Here is a 14,594-nt window from a genome sequence, read left to right on the forward strand (position 1 = left end):
TTAACAAATGGTCTTCGAGTCATAGAGTCATTTGCGGCACAGAAGGAGGCCATTCTGCCCATCCAGCGTATGCCGGCTCTCCATAGAACAATCCACTCAGTCCCATTGCTCTAGACCTGAAAGTTTATTTCCTTCAAGTGCCCATCCAATTTTCTTTTGAAATCATTCATTGTCTCTGCTTCCAACACCCTCAAAGGCAGCGAGTTCCAGCTCATTACCAGTAGCTGGGTAAAAATGTTCTTCCTCATATTCCCCATACATCTCTTGCCCAAAACTTTCGATCTGTGTCCCCTAGTCCTTGTACCATCAGCTACTGGCAACACGTTTTCTTTGCCTGCCTTATCTCAAACGGTCATAATCTTTACACCTCAATCAAATCTCTCCGCAATTTCCGTTGCTCCTCTGAGAACAACCCCAGCTTCTGCAACCTAACCTTGCAGCTAAAATCGCTCATCCCTGGAACCATTCTGGTCAATCTCCTCTGTAACCTCTCACATCCAACCTAAAGCCTGATGACCAAAAGTGTACGCAATACTCCTGTTGTGGCCTGACCAGAGATTTATAAAGGTTCAGCATAACTTTGCTGCTTTTGTACTCAATGATTCGATTTAAGAAGCCCAAGATCCTCTATGTTTTGCTGCCCACACTCTCAATATGTCCTGCAACCTTCATAAATCTATGCACATGCACCCCCAGGTTCCTCTGTCCTTGCACACTCTTTCCAACTGTGCCATTAAGTCTATATGAGCTCAGCCCATCCTTTCTGCCAAAATGCATCACCTCACACTTGTTGATATGAAATTCCATTTGCCACTTGTCTGCCCATTCTGCTAGGCTATCTATGTCGTCTTGAAGTCAATTTGTATCATGCTCACCGTTTGCCATTCCTCCAAGTTTGGTATGATTGGCAAATTTTGAAATCTTCTGCTCAGTTGCAATATCCAAGTTATTTCTACATCTCCAAAAAAACCACCGCTAGTCCTATGACTGACCCTTGCGCAACACCACTGTCTACCATCCTCCAGTGTGAAAAGTAACGATTGACCATGATGAGCTGTTTTGTGTCCTGAAAGCAATATTTTTGATCCAAGCTGAGACTGCCTGTTTCTGGTTTGTGTTTGCACAGAAGGAACAAATGTTATCCAGCAGTTAGTATAAACATTTGGAGCACACTTTCCAATACAGATACAACCAGCTGTCAGGATGGCCGAGTGGTCTAAGGCGCCAGACTCAAGGAGTGTTTGTCCTTGCCTCTCTTGTGGCTCTGGAATTCTGGTCTCTCTTAAGGGGCGTGGGTTCAAATCCCACTCCTGACATCACTTTTTTCATCCACACAAAACCTCACAGCATCACACTGCCTGCTCAGCTTGCCTGCAATTTGCACGTGCCTCCTTCAATTACTTCAATCCTACTGCCATTTGCCAACAAACACAAGGCACAGCTCCACAAACATGGCCTTTCCTCAGGAAACCTCACAAATCCTAAGCCTGTCCTTCCACATAATGCTTCAAATCACACTTCTGCCATCAACCATTTCCCACACTCCAATGCCAGCACTCTGACTAAATTATCTTATGCCCCACCTCCTTGCTGCATTCCTCATTGCTTTCTAGCATTATGACTTGCAATCCCACTGCACGCACTGCTGCTTTTCACAAACAGGACAACACGCTCAAAGAATCGCACTTCTTGCACACCAAAACCCCACTCAATTCTACTCTCTTACTTCGACAATTCCTTCCAATCCTATTTGCCGGGCTAACATTTTCCCTGAAGAAGGGGCACCACAGCCAAGCTCTTTCCTCATCAGCACGTCGACATTGCCAGACTTGATGCCTTTGGAGGCTGGCTCTCTCAGATTGCAATGTTCACACGAATGTTGATGGCCAAGCGCACAGTACCTGCACAGTGCCTTGTTTGCCCTCACAAAGGTAGGGAGATCCTGGTGATTTTCTTGGCAGCAGGGCTCCAATTAGCACTTGTCGCAATAATATATTGTGATGCAAAGAAAGGCATGGGAATGAGAGGCTGAAATGTCCTGCTTGGAACCATTATTGGATTATAGTGGTTATATGAGAAGGCCTTGGCTTTGAATGGCAGCTGTGTTGCTTGTCTTTGGTCAAGTTGAGCAAGAAAAAGTGTATGGGAAAAGGATGCAAAATGCAAGTTGTTGCATGAAAGATGTGTGTCTGATTGTTGTTTGCAGTGCTGGAACGATGAATTTCCTTGCCGGCACGGCCCGATAAATCAAGTATGTTTAACAAATGGTCTTCGAGTCATAGAGTCATTTGCGGCACAGAAGGAGGCCATTCTGCCCATCCAGCGTATGCCGGCTCTCCATAGAACAATCCACTCAGTCCCATTGCTCTAGACCTGAAAGTTTATTTCCTTCAAGTGCCCATCCAATTTTCTTTTGAAATCATTCATTGTCTCTGCTTCCAACACCCTCAAAGGCAGCGAGTTCCAGCTCATTACCAGTAGCTGGGTAAAAATGTTCTTCCTCATATTCCCCATACATCTCTTGCCCAAAACTTTCGATCTGTGTCCCCTAGTCCTTGTACCATCAGCTACTGGCAACACGTTTTCTTTGCCTGCCTTATCTCAAACGGTCATAATCTTTACACCTCAATCAAATCTCTCCGCAATTTCCGTTGCTCCTCTGAGAACAACCCCAGCTTCTGCAACCTAACCTTGCAGCTAAAATCGCTCATCCCTGGAACCATTCTGGTCAATCTCCTCTGTAACCTCTCACATCCAACCTAAAGCCTGATGACCAAAAGTGTACGCAATACTCCTGTTGTGGCCTGACCAGAGATTTATAAAGGTTCAGCATAACTTTGCTGCTTTTGTACTCAATGATTCTATTTAAGAAGCCCAAGATCCTCTATGTTTTGCTGCCCACACTCTCAATATGTCCTGCAACCTTCATAAATCTATGCACATGCACCCCCAGGTTCCTCTGTCCTTGCACACTCTTTCCAACTGTGCCATTAAGTCTATATGAGCTCAGCCCATCCTTTCTGCCAAAATGCATCACCTCACACTTGTTGATATGAAATTCCATTTGCCACTTGTCTGCCCATTCTGCTAGGCTATCTATGTCCTCTTGAAGTCAATTTGTATCATGCTCACCGTTTGCCATTCCTCCAAGTTTGGTATGATTGGCAAATTTTGAAATCTTCTGCTCAGTTGCAATATCCAAGTTATTTCTACATCTCCAAAAAAACCACCGCTAGTCCTATGACTGACCCTTGCGCAACACCACTGTCTACCATCCTCCAGTGTGAAAAGTAACGATTGACCATGATGAGCTGTTTTGTGTCCTGAAAGCAATATTTTTGATCCAAGCTGAGACTGCCTGTTTCTGGTTTGTGTTTGCACAGAAGGAACAAATGTTATCCAGCAGTTAGTGTAAACATTTGGAGCACACTTTCCAATACAGATACAACCAGCTGTCAGGATGGCCGAGTGGTCTAAGGCGCCAGACTCAAGGAGTGTTTGTCCTTGCCTCTCTTGTGGCTCTGGAATTCTGGTCTCTCTTAAGGGGCGTGGGTTCAAATCCCACTCCTGACATCACTTTTTTCATCCACACAAAACCTCACAGCATCACACTGCCTGCTCAGCTTGCCTGCAATTTGCACGTGCCTCCTTCAATTACTTCAATCCTACTGCCATTTGCCAACAAACACAAGGCACAGCTCCACAAACATGGCCTTTCCTCAGGAAACCTCACAAATCCTAAGCCTGTCCTTCCACATAATGCTTCAAATCACACTTCTGCCATCAACCATTTCCCACACTCCAATGCCAGCACTCTGACTAAATTATCTTATGCCCCACCTCCTTGCTGCATTCCTCATTGCTTTCTAGCATTATGACTTGCAATCCCACTGCACGCACTGCTGCTTTTCACAAACAGGACAACACGCTCAAAGAATCGCACTTCTTGCACACCAAAACCCCACTCAATTCTACTCTCTTACTTCGACAATTCCTTCCAATCCTATTTGCCGGGCTAACATTTTCCCTGAAGAAGGGGCACCACAGCCAAGCTCTTTCCTCATCAGCACGTCGACATTGCCAGACTTGATGCCTTTGGAGGCTGGCTCTCTCAGATTGCAATGTTCACACGAATGTTGATGGCCAAGCGCACAGTACCTGCACAGTGCCTTGTTTGCCCTCACAAAGGTAGGGAGATCCTGGTGATTTTCTTGGCAGCAGGGCTCCAATTAGCACTTGTCGCAATAATATATTGTGATGCAAAGAAAGGCATGGGAATGAGAGGCTGAAATGTCCTGCTTGGAACCATTATTGGATTATAGTGGTTATATGAGAAGGCCTTGGCTTTGAATGGCAGCTGTGTTGCTTGTCTTTGGTCAAGTTGAGCAAGAAAAAGTGTATGGGAAAAGGATGCAAAATGCAAGTTGTTGCATGAAAGATGTGTGTCTGATTGTTGTTTGCAGTGCTGGAACGATGAATTTCCTTGCCGGCACGGCCCGATAAATCAAGTATGTTTAACAAATGGTCTTCGAGTCATAGAGTCATTTGCGGCACAGAAGGAGGCCATTCTGCCCATCCAGCGTATGCCGGCTCTCCATAGAACAATCCACTCAGTCCCATTGCTCTAGACCTGAAAGTTTATTTCCTTCAAGTGCCCATCCAATTTTCTTTTGAAATCATTCATTGTCTCTGCTTCCAACACCCTCAAAGGCAGCGAGTTCCAGCTCATTACCAGTAGCTGGGTAAAAATGTTCTTCCTCATATTCCCCATACATCTCTTGCCCAAAACTTTCGATCTGTGTCCCCTAGTCCTTGTACCATCAGCTACTGGCAACACGTTTTCTTTGCCTGCCTTATCTCAAACGGTCATAATCTTTACACCTCAATCAAATCTCTCCGCAATTTCCGTTGCTCCTCTGAGAACAACCCCAGCTTCTGCAACCTAACCTTGCAGCTAAAATCGCTCATCCCTGGAACCATTCTGGTCAATCTCCTCTGTAACCTCTCACATCCAACCTAAAGCCTGATGACCAAAAGTGTACGCAATACTCCTGTTGTGGCCTGACCAGAGATTTATAAAGGTTCAGCATAACTTTGCTGCTTTTGTACTCAATGATTCTATTTAAGAAGCCCAAGATCCTCTATGTTTTGCTGCCCACACTCTCAATATGTCCTGCAACCTTCATAAATCTATGCACATGCACCCCCAGGTTCCTCTGTCCTTGCACACTCTTTCCAACTGTGCCATTAAGTCTATATGAGCTCAGCCCATCCTTTCTGCCAAAATGCATCACCTCACACTTGTTGATATGAAATTCCATTTGCCACTTGTCTGCCCATTCTGCTAGGCTATCTATGTCGTCTTGAAGTCAATTTGTATCATGCTCACCGTTTGCCATTCCTCCAAGTTTGGTATGATTGGCAAATTTTGAAATCTTCTGCTCAGTTGCAATATCCAAGTTATTTCTACATCTCCAAAAAAACCACCGCTAGTCCTATGACTGACCCTTGCGCAACACCACTGTCTACCATCCTCCAGTGTGAAAAGTAACGATTGACCATGATGAGCTGTTTTGTGTCCTGAAAGCAATATTTTTGATCCAAGCTGAGACTGCCTGTTTCTGGTTTGTGTTTGCACAGAAGGAACAAATGTTATCCAGCAGTTAGTGTAAACATTTGGAGCACACTTTCCAATACAGACACAACCAGCTGTCAGGATGGCCGAGTGGTCTAAGGCGCCAGACTCAAGGAGTGTTTGTCCTTGCCTCTCTTGTGGCTCTGGAATTCTGGTCTCTCTTAAGGGGCGTGGGTTCAAATCCCACTCCTGACATCACTTTTTTCATCCACACAAAACCTCACAGCATCACACTGCCTGCTCAGCTTGCCTGCAATTTGCACGTGCCTCCTTCAATTACTTCAATCCTACTGCCATTTGCCAACAAACACAAGGCACAGCTCCACAAACATGGCCTTTCCTCAGGAAACCTCACAAATCCTAAGCCTGTCCTTCCACATAATGCTTCAAATCACACTTCTGCCATCAACCATTTCCCACACTCCAATGCCAGCACTCTGACTAAATTATCTTATGCCCCACCTCCTTGCTGCATTCCTCATTGCTTTCTAGCATTATGACTTGCAATCCCACTGCACGCACTGCTGCTTTTCACAAACAGGACAACACGCTCAAAGAATCGCACTTCTTGCACACCAAAACCCCACTCAATTCTACTCTCTTACTTCGACAATTCCTTCCAATCCTATTTGCCGGGCTAACATTTTCCCTGAAGAAGGGGCACCACAGCCAAGCTCTTTCCTCATCAGCACGTCGACATTGCCAGACTTGATGCCTTTGGAGGCTGGCTCTCTCAGATTGCAATGTTCACACGAATGTTGATGGCCAAGCGCACAGTACCTGCACAGTGCCTTGTTTGCCCTCACAAAGGTAGGGAGATCCTGGTGATTTTCTTGGCAGCAGGGCTCCAATTAGCACTTGTCGCAATAATATATTGTGATGCAAAGAAAGGCATGGGAATGAGAGGCTGAAATGTCCTGCTTGGAACCATTATTGGATTATAGTGGTTATATGAGAAGGCCTTGGCTTTGAATGGCAGCTGTGTTGCTTGTCTTTGGTCAAGTTGAGCAAGAAAAAGTGTATGGGAAAAGGATGCAAAATGCAAGTTGTTGCATGAAAGATGTGTGTCTGATTGTTGTTTGCAGTGCTGGAACGATGAATTTCCTTGCCGGCACGGCCCGATAAATCAAGTATGTTTAACAAATGGTCTTCGAGTCATAGAGTCATTTGCGGCACAGAAGGAGGCCATTCTGCCCATCCAGCGTATGCCGGCTCTCCATAGAACAATCCACTCAGTCCCATTGCTCTAGACCTGAAAGTTTATTTCCTTCAAGTGCCCATCCAATTTTCTTTTGAAATCATTCATTGTCTCTGCTTCCAACACCCTCAAAGGCAGCGAGTTCCAGCTCATTACCAGTAGCTGGGTAAAAATGTTCTTCCTCATATTCCCCATACATCTCTTGCCCAAAACTTTCGATCTGTGTCCCCTAGTCCTTGTACCATCAGCTACTGGCAACACGTTTTCTTTGCCTGCCTTATCTCAAACGGTCATAATCTTTACACCTCAATCAAATCTCTCCGCAATTTCCGTTGCTCCTCTGAGAACAACCCCAGCTTCTGCAACCTAACCTTGCAGCTAAAATCGCTCATCCCTGGAACCATTCTGGTCAATCTCCTCTGTAACCTCTCACATCCAACCTAAAGCCTGATGACCAAAAGTGTACGCAATACTCCTGTTGTGGCCTGACCAGAGATTTATAAAGGTTCAGCATAACTTTGCTGCTTTTGTACTCAATGATTCTATTTAAGAAGCCCAAGATCCTCTATGTTTTGCTGCCCACACTCTCAATATGTCCTGCAACCTTCATAAATCTATGCACATGCACCCCCAGGTTCCTCTGTCCTTGCACACTCTTTCCAACTGTGCCATTAAGTCTATATGAGCTCAGCCCATCCTTTCTGCCAAAATGCATCACCTCACACTTGTTGATATGAAATTCCATTTGCCACTTGTCTGCCCATTCTGCTAGGCTATCTATGTCCTCTTGAAGTCAATTTGTATCATGCTCACCGTTTGCCATTCCTCCAAGTTTGGTATGATTGGCAAATTTTGAAATCTTCTGCTCAGTTGCAATATCCAAGTTATTTCTACATCTCCAAAAAAACCACCGCTAGTCCTATGACTGACCCTTGCGCAACACCACTGTCTACCATCCTCCAGTGTGAAAAGTAACGATTGACCATGATGAGCTGTTTTGTGTCCTGAAAGCAATATTTTTGATCCAAGCTGAGACTGCCTGTTTCTGGTTTGTGTTTGCACAGAAGGAACAAATGTTATCCAGCAGTTAGTGTAAACATTTGGAGCACACTTTCCAATACAGATACAACCAGCTGTCAGGATGGCCGAGTGGTCTAAGGCGCCAGACTCAAGGAGTGTTTGTCCTTGCCTCTCTTGTGGCTCTGGAATTCTGGTCTCTCTTAAGGGGCGTGGGTTCAAATCCCACTCCTGACATCACTTTCTTCATCCACACAAAACCTCACAGCATCACACTGCCTGCTCAGCTTGCCTGCAATTTGCACGTGCCTCCTTCAATTACTTCAATCCTACTGCCATTTGCCAACAAACACAAGGCACAGCTCCACAAACATGGCCTTTCCTCAGGAAACCTCACAAATCCTAAGCCTGTCCTTCCACATAATGCTTCAAATCACACTTCTGCCATCAACCATTTCCCACACTCCAATGCCAGCACTCTGACTAAATTATCTTATGCCCCACCTCCTTGCTGCATTCCTCATTGCTTTCTAGCATTATGACTTGCAATCCCACTGCACGCACTGCTGCTTTTCACAAACAGGACAACACGCTCAAAGAATCGCACTTCTTGCACACCAAAACCCCACTCAATTCTACTCTCTTACTTCGACAATTCCTTCCAATCCTATTTGCCGGGCTAACATTTTCCCTGAAGAAGGGGCACCACAGCCAAGCTCTTTCCTCATCAGCACGTCGACATTGCCAGACTTGATGCCTTTGGAGGCTGGCTCTCTCAGATTGCAATGTTCACACGAATGTTGATGGCCAAGCGCACAGTACCTGCACAGTGCCTTGTTTGCCCTCACAAAGGTAGGGAGATCCTGGTGATTTTCTTGGCAGCAGGGCTCCAATTAGCACTTGTCGCAATAATATATTGTGATGCAAAGAAAGGCATGGGAATGAGAGGCTGAAATGTCCTGCTTGGAACCATTATTGGATTATAGTGGTTATATGAGAAGGCCTTGGCTTTGAATGGCAGCTGTGTTGCTTGTCTTTGGTCAAGTTGAGCAAGAAAAAGTGTATGGGAAAAGGATGCAAAATGCAAGTTGTTGCATGAAAGATGTGTGTCTGATTGTTGTTTGCAGTGCTGGAACGATGAATTTCCTTGCCGGCACGGCCCGATAAATCAAGTATGTTTAACAAATGGTCTTCGAGTCATAGAGTCATTTGCGGCACAGAAGGAGGCCATTCTGCCCATCCAGCGTATGCCGGCTCTCCATAGAACAATCCACTCAGTCCCATTGCTCTAGACCTGAAAGTTTATTTCCTTCAAGTGCCCATCCAATTTTCTTTTGAAATCATTCATTGTCTCTGCTTCCAACACCCTCAAAGGCAGCGAGTTCCAGCTCATTACCAGTAGCTGGGTAAAAATGTTCTTCCTCATATTCCCCATACATCTCTTGCCCAAAACTTTCGATCTGTGTCCCCTAGTCCTTGTACCATCAGCTACTGGCAACACGTTTTCTTTGCCTGCCTTATCTCAAACGGTCATAATCTTTACACCTCAATCAAATCTCTCCGCAATTTCCGTTGCTCCTCTGAGAACAACCCCAGCTTCTGCAACCTAACCTTGCAGCTAAAATCGCTCATCCCTGGAACCATTCTGGTCAATCTCCTCTGTAACCTCTCACATCCAACCTAAAGCCTGATGACCAAAAGTGTACGCAATACTCCTGTTGTGGCCTGACCAGAGATTTATAAAGGTTCAGCATAACTTTGCTGCTTTTGTACTCAATGATTCTATTTAAGAAGCCCAAGATCCTCTATGTTTTGCTGCCCACACTCTCAATATGTCCTGCAACCTTCATAAATCTATGCACATGCACCCCCAGGTTCCTCTGTCCTTGCACACTCTTTCCAACTGTGCCATTAAGTCTATATGAGCTCAGCCCATCCTTTCTGCCAAAATGCATCACCTCACACTTGTTGATATGAAATTCCATTTGCCACTTGTCTGCCCATTCTGCTAGGCTATCTATGTCCTCTTGAAGTCAATTTGTATCATGCTCACCGTTTGCCATTCCTCCAAGTTTGGTATGATTGGCAAATTTTGAAATCTTCTGCTCAGTTGCAATATCCAAGTTATTTCTACATCTCCAAAAAAACCACCGCTAGTCCTATGACTGACCCTTGCGCAACACCACTGTCTACCATCCTCCAGTGTGAAAAGTAACGATTGACCATGATGAGCTGTTTTGTGTCCTGAAAGCAATATTTTTGATCCAAGCTGAGACTGCCTGTTTCTGGTTTGTGTTTGCACAGAAGGAACAAATGTTATCCAGCAGTTAGTGTAAACATTTGGAGCACACTTTCCAATACAGATACAACCAGCTGTCAGGATGGCCGAGTGGTCTAAGGCGCCAGACTCAAGGAGTGTTTGTCCTTGCCTCTCTTGTGGCTCTGGAATTCTGGTCTCTCTTAAGGGGCGTGGGTTCAAATCCCACTCCTGACATCACTTTCTTCATCCACACAAAACCTCACAGCATCACACTGCCTGCTCAGCTTGCCTGCAATTTGCACGTGCCTCCTTCAATTACTTCAATCCTACTGCCATTTGCCAACAAACACAAGGCACAGCTCCACAAACATGGCCTTTCCTCAGGAAACCTCACAAATCCTAAGCCTGTCCTTCCACATAATGCTTCAAATCACACTTCTGCCATCAACCATTTCCCACACTCCAATGCCAGCACTCTGACTAAATTATCTTATGCCCCACCTCCTTGCTGCATTCCTCATTGCTTTCTAGCATTATGACTTGCAATCCCACTGCACGCACTGCTGCTTTTCACAAACAGGACAACACGCTCAAAGAATCGCACTTCTTGCACACCAAAACCCCACTCAATTCTACTCTCTTACTTCGACAATTCCTTCCAATCCTATTTGCCGGGCTAACATTTTCCCTGAAGAAGGGGCACCACAGCCAAGCTCTTTCCTCATCAGCACGTCGACATTGCCAGACTTGATGCCTTTGGAGGCTGGCTCTCTCAGATTGCAATGTTCACACGAATGTTGATGGCCAAGCGCACAGTACCTGCACAGTGCCTTGTTTGCCCTCACAAAGGTAGGGAGATCCTGGTGATTTTCTTGGCAGCAGGGCTCCAATTAGCACTTGTCGCAATAATATATTGTGATGCAAAGAAAGGCATGGGAATGAGAGGCTGAAATGTCCTGCTTGGAACCATTATTGGATTATAGTGGTTATATGAGAAGGCCTTGGCTTTGAATGGCAGCTGTGTTGCTTGTCTTTGGTCAAGTTGAGCAAGAAAAAGTGTATGGGAAAAGGATGCAAAATGCAAGTTGTTGCATGAAAGATGTGTGTCTGATTGTTGTTTGCAGTGCTGGAACGATGAATTTCCTTGCCGGCACGGCCCGATAAATCAAGTATGTTTAACAAATGGTCTTCGAGTCATAGAGTCATTTGCGGCACAGAAGGAGGCCATTCTGCCCATCCAGCGTATGCCGGCTCTCCATAGAACAATCCACTCAGTCCCATTGCTCTAGACCTGAAAGTTTATTTCCTTCAAGTGCCCATCCAATTTTCTTTTGAAATCATTCATTGTCTCTGCTTCCAACACCCTCAAAGGCAGCGAGTTCCAGCTCATTACCAGTAGCTGGGTAAAAATGTTCTTCCTCATATTCCCCATACATCTCTTGCCCAAAACTTTCGATCTGTGTCCCCTAGTCCTTGTACCATCAGCTACTGGCAACACGTTTTCTTTGCCTGCCTTATCTCAAACGGTCATAATCTTTACACCTCAATCAAATCTCTCCGCAATTTCCGTTGCTCCTCTGAGAACAACCCCAGCTTCTGCAACCTAACCTTGCAGCTAAAATCGCTCATCCCTGGAACCATTCTGGTCAATCTCCTCTGTAACCTCTCACATCCAACCTAAAGCCTGATGACCAAAAGTGTACGCAATACTCCTGTTGTGGCCTGACCAGAGATTTATAAAGGTTCAGCATAACTTTGCTGCTTTTGTACTCAATGATTCTATTTAAGAAGCCCAAGATCCTCTATGTTTTGCTGCCCACACTCTCAATATGTCCTGCAACCTTCATAAATCTATGCACATGCACCCCCAGGTTCCTCTGTCCTTGCACACTCTTTCCAACTGTGCCATTAAGTCTATATGAGCTCAGCCCATCCTTTCTGCCAAAATGCATCACCTCACACTTGTTGATATGAAATTCCATTTGCCACTTGTCTGCCCATTCTGCTAGGCTATCTATGTCCTCTTGAAGTCAATTTGTATCATGCTCACCGTTTGCCATTCCTCCAAGTTTGGTATGATTGGCAAATTTTGAAATCTTCTGCTCAGTTGCAATATCCAAGTTATTTCTACATCTCCAAAAAAACCACCGCTAGTCCTATGACTGACCCTTGCGCAACACCACTGTCTACCATCCTCCAGTGTGAAAAGTAACGATTGACCATGATGAGCTGTTTTGTGTCCTGAAAGCAATATTTTTGATCCAAGCTGAGACTGCCTGTTTCTGGTTTGTGTTTACACAGAAGGAACAAATGTTATCCAGCAGTTAGTGTAAACATTTGGAGCACACTTTCCAATACAGATACAACCAGCTGTCAGGATGGCCGAGTGGTCTAAGGCGCCAGACTCAAGGAGTGTTTGTCCTTGCCTCTCTTGTGGCTCTGGAATTCTGGTCTCTCTTAAGGGGCGTGGGTTCAAATCCCACTCCTGACATCACTTTTTTCATCCACACAAAACCTCACAGCATCACACTGCCTGCTCAGCTTGCCTGCAATTTGCACGTGCCTCCTTCAATTACTTCAATCCTACTGCCATTTGCCAACAAACACAAGGCACAGCTCCACAAACATGGCCTTTCCTCAGGAAACCTCACAAATCCTAAGCCTGTCCTTCCACATAATGCTTCAAATCACACTTCTGCCATCAACCATTTCCCACACTCCAATGCCAGCACTCTGACTAAATTATCTTATGCCCCACCTCCTTGCTGCATTCCTCATTGCTTTCTAGCATTATGACTTGCAATCCCACTGCACGCACTGCTGCTTTTCACAAACAGGACAACACGCTCAAAGAATCGCACTTCTTGCACACCAAAACCCCACTCAATTCTACTCTCTTACTTCGACAATTCCTTCCAATCCTATTTGCCGGGCTAACATTTTCCCTGAAGAAGGGGCACCACAGCCAAGCTCTTTCCTCATCAGCACGTCGACATTGCCAGACTTGATGCCTTTGGAGGCTGGCTCTCTCAGATTGCAATGTTCACACGAATGTTGATGGCCAAGCGCACAGTACCTGCACAGTGCCTTGTTTGCCCTCACAAAGGTAGGGAGATCCTGGTGATTTTCTTGGCAGCAGGGCTCCAATTAGCACTTGTCGCAATAATATATTGTGATGCAAAGAAAGGCATGGGAATGAGAGGCTGAAATGTCCTGCTTGGAACCATTATTGGATTATAGTGGTTATATGAGAAGGCCTTGGCTTTGAATGGCAGCTGTGTTGCTTGTCTTTGGTCAAGTTGAGCAAGAAAAAGTGTATGGGAAAAGGATGCAAAATGCAAGTTGTTGCATGAAAGATGTGTGTCTGATTGTTGTTTGCAGTGCTGGAACGATGAATTTCCTTGCCGGCACGGCCCGATAAATCAAGTATGTTTAACAAATGGTCTTCGAGTCATAGAGTCATTTGCGGCACAGAAGGAGGCCATTCTGCCCATCCAGCGTATGCCGGCTCTCCATAGAACAATCCACTCAGTCCCATTGCTCTAGACCTGAAAGTTTATTTCCTTCAAGTGCCCATCCAATTTTCTTTTGAAATCATTCATTGTCTCTGCTTCCAACACCCTCAAAGGCAGCGAGTTCCAGCTCATTACCAGTAGCTGGGTAAAAATGTTCTTCCTCATATTCCCCATACATCTCTTGCCCAAAACTTTCGATCTGTGTCCCCTAGTCCTTGTACCATCAGCTACTGGCAACACGTTTTCTTTGCCTGCCTTATCTCAAACGGTCATAATCTTTACACCTCAATCAAATCTCTCCGCAATTTCCGTTGCTCCTCTGAGAACAACCCCAGCTTCTGCAACCTAACCTTGCAGCTAAAATCGCTCATCCCTGGAACCATTCTGGTCAATCTCCTCTGTAACCTCTCACATCCAACCTAAAGCCTGATGACCAAAAGTGTACGCAATACTCCTGTTGTGGCCTGACCAGAGATTTATAAAGGTTCAGCATAACTTTGCTGCTTTTGTACTCAATGATTCTATTTAAGAAGCCCAAGATCCTCTATGTTTTGCTGCCCACACTCTCAATATGTCCTGCAACCTTCATAAATCTATGCACATGCACCCCCAGGTTCCTCTGTCCTTGCACACTCTTTCCAACTGTGCCATTAAGTCTATATGAGCTCAGCCCATCCTTTCTGCCAAAATGCATCACCTCACACTTGTTGATATGAAATTCCATTTGCCACTTGTCTGCCCATTCTGCTAGGCTATCTATGTCCTCTTGAAGTCAATTTGTATCATGCTCACCGTTTGCCATTCCTCCAAGTTTGGTATGATTGGCAAATTTTGAAATCTTCTGCTCAGTTGCAATATCCAAGTTATTTCTACATCTCCAAAAAAACCACCGCTAGTCCTATGACTGACCCTTGCGCAACACCACTGTCTACCATCCTCCAGTGTGAAAAGTAACGATTGACCATGATG

The 14,594-nt window shown here is 45.2% G+C and overlaps 6 non-coding genes across 6 annotated transcripts; all 6 read left to right on the forward strand.

Moving 5' to 3' along the window:
- The first annotated feature begins 1,197 nt into the window (after positions 1-1,197).
- On the forward strand, positions 1,198-1,316 carry trnal-caa (transfer RNA leucine (anticodon CAA)). The gene is made up of 2 exons: positions 1,198-1,235; positions 1,271-1,316. It is a non-coding gene; the product is annotated as a tRNA-Leu (tRNA).
- Positions 1,317-3,454: 2,138 nt separating this feature from the next.
- On the forward strand, positions 3,455-3,573 carry trnal-caa (transfer RNA leucine (anticodon CAA)). Its single transcript has 2 exons — positions 3,455-3,492; positions 3,528-3,573. It is a non-coding gene; the product is annotated as a tRNA-Leu (tRNA).
- A 2,138-nt stretch (positions 3,574-5,711) lies between these two features.
- trnal-caa (transfer RNA leucine (anticodon CAA)) lies at positions 5,712-5,830 on the forward strand. Its single transcript has 2 exons — positions 5,712-5,749; positions 5,785-5,830. It is a non-coding gene; the product is annotated as a tRNA-Leu (tRNA).
- A 2,138-nt stretch (positions 5,831-7,968) lies between these two features.
- trnal-caa (transfer RNA leucine (anticodon CAA)) lies at positions 7,969-8,087 on the forward strand. Its single transcript has 2 exons — positions 7,969-8,006; positions 8,042-8,087. It is a non-coding gene; the product is annotated as a tRNA-Leu (tRNA).
- Positions 8,088-10,225: 2,138 nt separating this feature from the next.
- Positions 10,226-10,344, forward strand: trnal-caa (transfer RNA leucine (anticodon CAA)). The gene is made up of 2 exons: positions 10,226-10,263; positions 10,299-10,344. It is a non-coding gene; the product is annotated as a tRNA-Leu (tRNA).
- A 2,138-nt stretch (positions 10,345-12,482) lies between these two features.
- On the forward strand, positions 12,483-12,601 carry trnal-caa (transfer RNA leucine (anticodon CAA)). Its single transcript has 2 exons — positions 12,483-12,520; positions 12,556-12,601. It is a non-coding gene; the product is annotated as a tRNA-Leu (tRNA).
- Positions 12,602-14,594: the final 1,993 nt, after the last annotated feature.

The sequence above is a fragment of the Heterodontus francisci genome, chromosome 23, assembly GCF_036365525.1.
Source record: "Heterodontus francisci isolate sHetFra1 chromosome 23, sHetFra1.hap1, whole genome shotgun sequence".
Classification (NCBI taxonomy): Eukaryota; Metazoa; Chordata; class Chondrichthyes; order Heterodontiformes; family Heterodontidae; genus Heterodontus; species Heterodontus francisci.